Source organism: Rhinolophus sinicus, linkage group LG01 (genome assembly GCF_036562045.2).
Source record: "Rhinolophus sinicus isolate RSC01 linkage group LG01, ASM3656204v1, whole genome shotgun sequence".
Lineage (NCBI taxonomy): Eukaryota > Metazoa > Chordata > Mammalia > Chiroptera > Rhinolophidae > Rhinolophus > Rhinolophus sinicus.
The window spans coordinates 155,318,311-155,326,749 of record NC_133751.1 but is presented as its reverse complement, the minus strand read 5'-3'; the positions used below and the strand labels follow the sequence as shown (position 1 = coordinate 155,326,749).

Genomic DNA, 8,439 nt, shown 5'->3' with positions numbered 1-8,439 from the left:
CCATTGTATGTTTTTTGCTTCTTTGTCAAAAATTGTCTGTCCATATTTATGTGGTTTTATTTCTGGGTTCTCAATTCTATTCCATTGGTCTATGTGTCTGTTTTCCTGCCAATACCATGCTGTTTTGATTATTGTTGCCCTGTACAAGCTAAAGTCAGGGAGTGTGATACCTCCAGCATTGTTCTTTTTTCTTAATATTGCTTTGGCTATTTGGGGTCTTTTGTGGTTCCAAACAAATCTGATCATTTTTTGTTATGTTTCTTTAAAAAATGTTATTGGGATTTTGATCGGGATTGCATTAAATCTGTATATTGCTTTGGGTAATATAGCCATTTTAACTATGTTCTTTCTTCCAATCCATGAGCACGGAATGTCTTTCCATTTCTTTGTGTCTTCTTCAATTTCTTTCAAAAATGTCTTATAGTTTTCAGCATATAGGTCTTTCACATCCTTGGTTAAGTGTATTCCTAGGTATTTTATTCTTTTTCCTGCAGTTGGAAAAGGAAGTGTTTTGTTTTTTTATTTCTTTTTCTGAGATTTCATTGTTAGTATATAGGAATGCACGGGACTTTTGCACGTTGATTTTGTAGCTGGCAACTTGACTGTATTCGTTGATTGTTTCTAGTAGCTTTTTGGTGAGGTCTTTAGGGTTTTCTATATATAGCATCATCTCATCTGCAAAGAGTGACAATAAAAAATTTAAAATACAAAAGAACTGTTTATAGGCATTGGAGAGCAACAAGACATCTAGCACTTGAGAGACCAAGATCCAAGAAAAGAAAGGGAAAACAATGAGGTAAGCCCGAAATTCTCTGCTACTTTTCTCCTTAAGGCATTTCCAACTTGCAAACTGCATTGAACTAAGATGTCTCATATGAAGTGGATGCAAAGATCAATCAGAGCTTTTGGTAGCATCATGGTGCTGGTGAGATTAACACTGGAGTTCAGGCCTCCAAGGAGGAGGAGTGGTCCTGGAAAACATAGAGTGTTTTCCATCAAGATACATGAATGGCGACACCCTAGTAACAGGAATATGCAATATAAGCCTGGAACATCTTTTAGTGCCAGAAAGTAAGGAAGTGCTCAAAACTAAAAACAAAACCCCCACAATGATAGGTGTATGGGAAAGGGACATAGAAGCCAACTGAAGGTGCTCCCAAAGACCAAAGCTAGAACAACTTGAGGAATAAAATGAACAATAGAATTATAACCCAAACTATAAAGTAAATATCCATAATTCCATATTAATAGAAATAGATTATTGAATGAATGAATAAATAAATAAATAAATAGGAGTGAATAGATGAATCTATCCAGGCAGAAGAGTTCCCTCACTTCATCCTCAGGAAGTAGAGTATAAAACATCCTACTCCTTAAGTGTGGGCTGTGCATAATAACTTCCTTGTAAAGAGCAAAGAATGAAAAGGGGGGAAAGGAGTGATTACTGTGGAGAAAGCTGACAACTCAGGCGATCAAGATGAACACCATGATAAGTCATGTTGATAGTACCGACTCTTGATATAATGTGAGGAGAATGGTCCTTTACTCTGTAGTGTTGCTCCCAAAACCCATAACCCCAGTCTAATTATGAGAAAAACATCAGACAAATCCCAATTGAGGGGCATTATACAAAATACTTTACCAGTACTCCTGAAAACTGTTAAAGTCACCACAAACAGAAATGTCTAAGAAACTGTTACAACCAAGGAGACATGATGACTACATATCGTGTGTATTCTGGAAGGGATCTGGGAACAGAAAAAGGACATTGGGTAAAACTAAGGAAATCTGAAAAAAAGTATGGACTTTAGTTCATAATAATGTATCAATATGGCTAATTAATTGTTGCAAATGTAGCATACTAATGTAAGTGGTTAATAATATGCTAAAATGTGTGTGGGATATATGGGAGCTCTCCGTACTTTGAAATTTTTATGTAAATCTATTTTACAGTTAAAAAGTTTATTTAAAAAGATTTCAAAGAGTACAGTTTGTTGGAAGAGATATGAGTGTAATCAAAGAATTTATACTATGTGGCAAGAATCCTAATGAAGGTAAGTGTTTGGTGGGAAGGAATTAGAAAAGAAAGAGGCCTCTGGGAAAAGTGGAGAGGATTTTACCACAAAGAGAAAATATTTGACCTGAGGCTTGAGGGAAAAATAGCAGTTGGTCAACCAGAGAGAAGAGGGGAAAGAAGTACTCTTCTTGCTTAGTTTTCATTTGCTGAAACATCACTGAAGCATGCGAACTGATATGCAGCTTCTCCATTTTGAAATGCTTCTTGGCATACCCCATCTTCTTCTCTTGACTGAACTCTGATATATGGAATTATAGTCCTTTGTCCACGGGATTGTCCAGTTATTAGGAAGATGAAATTAGCAGAAGTGGTTTTTAAACAAACTTTATTATTCTGTTCTTGATCTAAAGGTCTAAAATAAAATTCAGTGTAAAGATTTTGTTGTCACAAACCCTTTGATTGCTCTATATCAGGATTTGCTGACCTTAAACTAGTGAAATTTGATGGCAGATAATTCTTTGTGGTGGGGGGTTGTCTTGTTCATTGTAGGATATTTAGTAGCATCCCTGGTCTCTACCTACTGAGATGAACGTAGAACCTTCCAGTTGCAACAACCAAAAAGGTCTCCAAATATTGTCAAATGTCCCCATGTAACATTAGAGAAATACTGATCCTTTAAAAACTCGGATTGCCTAGTTAATGGTAGGCCCTAAAAGCAAGTCTTGCTGAGAAGTTAAAATTATGAAATACGCTGAAGATGCTTCCCATAGCATATGAGATCTCAAGATCGCTTCAGAAGAAGCTGCATCTTGTAAGGTCTGATTTGGGTGAAATGCCAGTAGCCAAATGCAGACTTTATGCGGTTTTAGTTCATTAATTAATTAATCAACTCACCAAACATTTATCGAGGGCCTGCCATGTATCAGGTTGTGTGCTAGGTTCTGGGTATTTGGTGGTGAACAGGACAGACTCAGCTCCTTTGATAGGGAGCTGGTTAAATTCTGGTGCAGGCCCCTAAGCGTTTGGACATTGAAGACTAGATTTACATGTAGTGGTGATGCTGAGATAATGGTCTTAGTAGTTGATTTCACCTGAAGGATCATATATGGATTCTAACTTTATATAGGCTTTTTCTTCACACATATTCCACTCCTTCTCACATTTCTACAACCTTCAGCCCTTTCACAATTCCTGAAATAAGACATGGACCGTGGGACTCATGGAATTGTATTGATCTTGCTCTCAAGAATCATTATCAAGGCAGATGTTTTCACTACCTTTGCCTGCAGACATTGCTGCTAAGAGAAAGGAATTTAAAAGCTGTGAGGCTAACTACTCTGACCCCTTCCTCACGACACACTAGGAATTACCCCTGCACAGGTTCTTGGCTCCGGTGCTTGTGGTACTGACTTGATCAGAATGTTTGTGCCTCCCTTAGGCCCACCTGATTCTCAGGGCTTCCTGCAATCATGTCTTTACGTCCTAAAATTTTTTAGGCAAGTCCCAATTTTATTGAACTTTTAAAAAAATCAATGAGACTTGTTAGAGTCCCTGTTGTTTCATTAAACCTCTGCCAAGACTTTTCATGTGACTATATTTGGACATGAGGAGGATTCCGTTGTCACATTATACTCCATTTTTGGTTTGGACAACATGGCTGCTGCACTGGTTGTCCCTTTAGGTCTTGCTGTGGAGTTTTTGGCCCGGGCTATGCACCAGGAATAGGCAGCTGACTTCTGGCTCAGGACCTGGTGCTGAGACTGGCAAGTCAAAAGTGGTAAAAATAGGGCTGGGGGTGAGGGTGGGGGTGGGTCATAAATATAATGTTCTTCCCTTGTGAATTACAGTTATTATTACATCAGAAGCATACTGAGGCTGTCTGGAAGTGAGCTACCTTGATGTCTTTTGGCACTTTTTTGATGGTTTCAGTCTGGCTCTGTTTTGCAAGGGGCAGAGATCCACTCAAGCTTGCAAGCAAGGAGGATTACTATCAGGAGATACTAGGTTAGGAACTAGACCTAGAGCATGGTCAGGAATTTAGGCAGTTCTATGAACTCAGTTTCTCTCTCCTCTAATCTCATCCTCAAAGCTGGGGAAATAGTACGTGGAAGGAAGCGGAAGCCAGTATGGCTGGACTGTCCTATAATGTTCAAAAGATGGCCAGGGACCAGATAAGCAAGAGCTTGTAGATCATGCTAAAATTTTTGAATTTTATTCCAGGAATAATGGTAAAACTATTGGAGAGTTGTAACCAAGTGATTGATATGGTCAGCATGACTGCCCCCAAATTATTCTGGCTATAGAAGGAGAAGCTTTGCGGGGGCCATGGGAAGACAAGTGTGACCAGAGCTGGGCTGAGGGAAATAAAGAGAGCAATGAGGGAATATAGAAGGGCCTCCTGCTGGCCAGATTTCAGAGGAGCCCATCCAGCTAAACAAAACATTGCGGAACTGCTACCTAGTTCATAGCAGCTATGAGTAAGAGTGCTGATGAAGATCAGGTCAAAGATAGGCTGAAGCAGTTGAGATGTCACTTTACATAGGAGTTGCTAGTTGATGACTGAAATGTCTGATTTAGATAGCAGGGTCTTCAATGAGATTGAGTTCCTACACAACAAATACAATGTGAGAATACACAACCTACTGGCCTATGTGAACCGCCTGAAAGGCCAGAATGAGGAAAGCCTGTGGAGCTTGAAAGAAGCTGAAGACTTAATCCAAGAAGAACATTCCAACTATTCGGATGGAGAAGGCTGGTTACCTGGGGACAACTACCGTATTTCCCTGAAAATAAGACCGGGTCTTATATTAATTTTTGCTCCAAAAGACGCATTAAGATGTATGTTCAGGGGATGTTATCCTGAAAAATCATGCTAGGGCTTATTTTCCAGTTAGGTCTTATTTTCGGGGAAACACGGTATACCTGGTTGTATTGCTATCTTGGAAGACTGGCAGAAGTCCAGATTTACCTGGACACGGTGGAGAATATTTGCAAGAAGTTTGCAGTCCCTCCTGCTATAGAATGGAGTGTTCTGAGGTGGACTGTGAGGAAGGATGGGCCTTGCTGAAATGTGAAGGGAAGAATTATGAATGGGCCAGGGCCTGCTTGGAAAATGTTCTGGAAGTGGACCCCTCATACCCTGAATTCAACCCTGGGTATGCAATCACCACCTATCACCTGGACATCTTTAACAAAACATCACAGATTAGTGAGACATTTTCTCTGCACCCCCTAGGCCATCAAGTTAAATCTGAAAGATGTATTTATTAAGACTCTCCTCTCCGTGAAGCTTCTAGATGTAGGACAAGAAGCTGAAGGGCAAAAGTACATTGAAGAAGCACTGAACAACATGTCCTTGCAGACCTACGTCTTTTGGATACGCAGCCAAGTTTTGCCGAAGAAAAGGCTCTTTGGATAAAGCTCTTCAGCTCTTAAAAATGGCCTTGCAGGCAACACCCTCCTCTGCCTTCCTGCATCACCAGATACGGCTTTGCTATAGAACACAAGTTTTTCAAATAAAGAAAGCTACAAATTGGCAATCTAAAGGACAGGATAGTGAAAAATGACAGAATGACAAGATTAGCCATATCTCATTTTGAATTTGCTCTGGAACAAAAGCCCACATTTGACCTTGCTTACATAAGCCTGGCAGATATGTACATAGAAACAGGCAGTTGCAGAAAATGTGAAGACGCTTATCAAAAAGTGTTATGCATGAAATCTCTTGAAGAAAAATTGTAAGAGATATATTTCTACTATGGCCAATTTTAGGAATTTCAAAGGAAATAGGAAGTTGATGCAATTATCTATTATTTAAAAGCAGTAAAAATAGAAAAGGCATCGTTTTTAAAGGATAAAATATAATTTCTTTAGAGAAATTGGCTTTAAAGAAACTTTGGAGAAATGCTTTTTATATAGAAAGCTTGAACATCCTTGGGTTCATATACAAATTGGATAAAGTCCTGCAGCATTGAGTGGGCCCTGAGGCTGGCTGCTGACTGAGAACTCAGTGGGACATGTTCCTTGGGCCCTGAAATATGGACCACTGTCACATTTCATTTGTTTTTAGGTTAACAGGTACTAACCATCTTTTCTGCTTGCTGCTTTCAGAAACGTATTATGTAATAATGTAATTTTGAACAATTACTCAAACCTGATAAAACATTAGTTAGTGAAATAAAAAAATATATCTGTAGGTGTGAGAAAGAGGGAAAGAGAAACCATTTCTCTGTGAATGCTATAGAGTAGAAATAACTGTTTGTTAAGTAGACTTGTAACAAATAAAACATTACAATTACATTAAAAGAAAAAAAAAAAAAGAAGATGTTCTTTCTAAGTCAGTATGGGGAGTTATGGAAAGCTTCCTGGAAGAAGAGGAGATATTTTAGATGAGACTGGAAAATTAGCCAGAGGAAGGGGAGGAATGGGAAGGAAAGAGTGTTCTAGACAAAGGGAATAATAGGAGCAAAGAAAGGAAAAATCCTTGTGGAACTTATGAGTTAATGCAAAATTTCTCAAACTTAAAAAAATCATTTTATTTTAATTTAATTTCAAGCTCCCAGAAAAGTTGCAAGAATAGTGCAAAAAACTCCCACATACTCTTGCCCATTTCTTTTCTCTCTTCCTAACACAGACACAGACACACACACACACACACACACACACACACACACTTTTTTTTCTGAATTATTTGAGAGTTGCAAAATCATGAACCCCTAAGTACTTCACGGTATATTTCCTAAAAACAAGGACATTCACTTTTATAACCAGTATCAGACAATTTAAGGTTGTATGATACTATTATCCAATCAGTCCATGTTGAAATGCCACTGACTTTCTCAATAATACCTTTAGAGCTACTTATCCCCCAGTCCAAGTCCAACCCAAGACCATGTGTTGCACTTAGTTGTCTTATCTGTGAAAAGTTTCTGAGCCTTCCTTTGTCTTTCATGACCTGGTCATTTTTTGATGAACACAGGTTGGTTATTTAAAGAATGATCCTCAGTTTATGTTTGTCTGACACATTCTCATGATTAGATTCAGATTATGCATTTTTGTCAGTAATACCATGGGGTATATGTTGTGTTTACCACATTCCTGAAATCTTGATGCCCTAACACCTGCCCTGCAAGCATGTGCTGGACACACCTTGTTTTGGGCAAGCTGATAGTTAGTATGCCTTGTCACCTTGCCTTGACCTTCTGCCTCCCTCATTGTCTCCCTTTGGAGTGCTTTTCAAATACTAACTAGCTAGTCCTAAACCTGCTTACACTGCCTACCTGCTCCTTCCCTTGGAAACCACAGTAGAGGTGCTTGCCCATAGTTCCCCCCACCCCTACTGTCCCTCTCAGAGTGAAGACTTCGGTGGTTCCCTGGGTGGCCCCCAAAGGTATGATCTGTATTCCCTCTAGTGGGATCTGTGAGTATAAGAAACTATCTTTTCAATGGCAGTCCTCTCCTGATCTGTTGACCTTACCATACCTAAATAATAATAAAACCTATTAAAACATGTCAGTTTCTCCACTTAAAATTACTGTTTACTTTTTAAAAAGAATAAGTAATTTGTGGAGAGATACTTCAAAATATTTTCGATTGAGATGTATAATAAGAAACATATTTTACATGGTGATACTGTATATATATATCTGAAAAAAGAGTTTAGTAAAACAATACATATCCTTTCTATATGAAGGTTATTTTAGTTCCTATTCTGTTTTATTTAGTTTGAAAATTATTCTGTCTGACCTACTAAATTGATTTCAGAACCCTCTAATGGGTAATGACTTTAGTGTGAAAGCACTCGTCTGTTGGAAATATCACTTTGTATTGTCTGCTTGCAGAATGGAAAATAGATAGATAGATGGGAGGGGGCAACATGGGCAATCAGCCCTTTATAAAGCTCTTGCCATAATTCAGATGAGAGGTTTGCGGCTCCTGGCAGTGAGGTTGAGAGAAGTGGGTGGGTTGGAGAGAGAGAAATAGATTGAGGAACTTGAGCTAACAGAATTTCATGATTGATTGCATATGGGGGTGGGGAAAAGAGGGCGGAGTCAAGAATGATGGGTTAAGGCCTTGGCCTCTGGGGCAGATGATGGTGCCTCTTACTGAGATAAGGAACACTGAAGGTTTTTGGTTCAGGCTCCATCATGTTGAATTTCTGGTTTTAGGAACATTGGATTGGAGCCATTCAGTGGGTAGTTGGCTCTCTGGCGCTCAGGAGGTCAATCTGGGTTGAATTAATAGCAAACTGAAGTTGGATTTTACTCAAGGAGATTTTACAACTTCTTGCCCATTGCAAAAATCAGAAATTGGTTCCGGACAGGAAAAAAAATGCTCTGACAATATTTCCAGTAATTTGGTGTTGAGACTCATCAGTAAAATAATACAGACAAGTCAAAAGTATACCAAGGAAGTTAATTGAC

At 38.9% G+C, this 8,439-nt stretch overlaps 1 pseudogene; it reads left to right on the top strand.

The window, feature by feature from the left end:
• The first annotated feature begins 4,490 nt into the window (after positions 1-4,490).
• LOC109445257 (interferon-induced protein with tetratricopeptide repeats 1) lies at positions 4,491-5,991 on the top strand (annotated as a pseudogene).
• The last annotated feature ends 2,448 nt before the right edge of the window (positions 5,992-8,439 follow it).